Source organism: Lactuca serriola, chromosome 9 (genome assembly GCF_051521515.1).
Source record: "Lactuca serriola cultivar US96UC23 chromosome 9, Lser_US96UC23_V15, whole genome shotgun sequence".
NCBI classification, from domain to species: Eukaryota; Viridiplantae; Streptophyta; class Magnoliopsida; order Asterales; family Asteraceae; genus Lactuca; species Lactuca serriola.
The window spans coordinates 188,729,517-188,731,344 of NC_136416.1; the positions used below are offsets into that span (position 1 = coordinate 188,729,517).

A 1,828-nucleotide genomic window follows, 5' to 3' on the forward strand; every position below is an offset into this window, starting at 1 on the left:
TTATGCATTTTTAATTTTGAATCTTTTATGTTTTCAAAAGCAAGAGGCGAATTATGGGAGATAGAGCCTTAATCAAAGGATAAACCAGAAGAGAATAACCGATGAACTTAATTAAGTTTTCTTGAGCGGAAAAAGAGTTGCTTAATAATAATAATAATAATAATAATAATATAATAACAATAATAATAAGACATGTGTCATAAGATTACCAGTATTGGACTTTTTATAGCCCGCAAGATTTTTGTATTATATCATCATTAAGTCTACCATCTTTTGTAAAGATAATTTCACCACACAAATCGTCCCCTTACACCTTTATTGACATTTCTTTGCTCATACCATGTTCATTTAGATTCTCTGTAAAACCAACTATATCCGATCAAACAAGCCACACAAAGCTAAATATCATAATTGTACATAGATCAAAATATATAAGCATAACCCAAAGAAAAAAAAACTTATTAATTATAGTACATACAAAGGAGGAATACAACATTCTTGTCAACGTAACATCTTCCTGTAACCAACTATATTATCTCGGGGGTGTCATCTTCTTTTTCCTTTTCCGCCTCTTTATCTACTTTACCCCCTTCTATGACAAGCGGGTTCTTTCTGGAGGGGTTTACCACACAATTCGGGTCCCGAGGATCACATGTAGGAGCTTCGGCTTTGGTTTCTCAAATCAAAATTAAAATTATTCTTTATTAGCTTTTTACACCAAGGTTAAAGGTGCCTTTATTGTTTCATATCGATAACAAGTCAAACAAATCTTATTAGAATACAATCCTCAACTCAAAACTCCATTTTACACCCCTTTGCTTTGTCATAGTAAGACAGGCCAGCCTTTTCAAGTGCGTCTGCAGTTCTTTCGGTTAGTCCGGTGGGAGGTGCACATTTATCTGGACCAAATGCAAAAACAGTCGGGAACCCAGTTACTCCAAACCTTGCTTGTATATCCTGAAAACTTATAATCGATTAGTAAACAATTATATAAAATAATATTAGTTTAAATTATAAAAAATAATGAAGAATACATTTTCCACATCACAGTCAAGTTCACCAAACTTGACCTTTCCTTCCAAAGCCTTTGAAGCCTTGTCCCACTCAGGTTTAAGTTGTTTAACATATGGACACCTGAAAAGAAAATATATATATATATATATATATATATATATATATATATATATATATATATATATATATAAAGGTTTAAAATTGAATATGATAAGGTAAAAAAGAATAAGTATATGTGGAATAAATTATTACCAGGGTGCTCCGAACAAGACAAACCAAACATCTTTACTTTGCATAACCAATTGTTCAAAATTTCCTGAATTCAATATAACTGAGGCTGTATCACCAGCGTCAACGAGATTTAAATTTCCGGTGAATGATAAAAAGAAGAAAGAAATAAAGATCAACACATTTGACGAGCGATTCATGGTTCCTGAGAGATAAATGGAAAACAAAAAAACGTATTCTTGTGTTTGATTGATAAGAGATGTGTGCTATAAATAATAAACCATGCATGTAATTTGAAGAAACGTGGATGGACTAGCAAACTATGTGCTGAGTCCTTATTAGCAAATGATGGGGTCAAATTATGCCTACATTAATGGAGTAACTGAACTTTTTATTCGTGAAGTTTAACATATTAATAAAAACTTTTTTATTACTTATTACTCTTTTGAATATATTTTTATTAACAGAGTGTATATATTACAAATCCATCAATATATGTGACCTATATATTATAAAAAATATTATGCAAATTATATTTTATGGTTCTAGATGAATAGTTATCTTTCACTGTTGTAAAAATCCTGAC

At 30.7% G+C, this 1,828-nt stretch overlaps 1 long non-coding RNA gene across 1 annotated transcript; it reads right to left on the minus strand.

The window, feature by feature from the left end:
- Positions 1 to 296: 296 nt before the first annotated feature.
- Positions 297 to 1,475, minus strand: LOC145074357 (uncharacterized). The gene is made up of 3 exons (XR_013691811.1): positions 1,267 to 1,475; positions 1,035 to 1,134; positions 297 to 957 (listed from the first exon to the last, which is right to left on the minus strand). It is a non-coding gene; the product is annotated as an uncharacterized LOC145074357 (long non-coding RNA).
- Between the last annotated feature and the right edge of the window lie 353 nt (positions 1,476 to 1,828).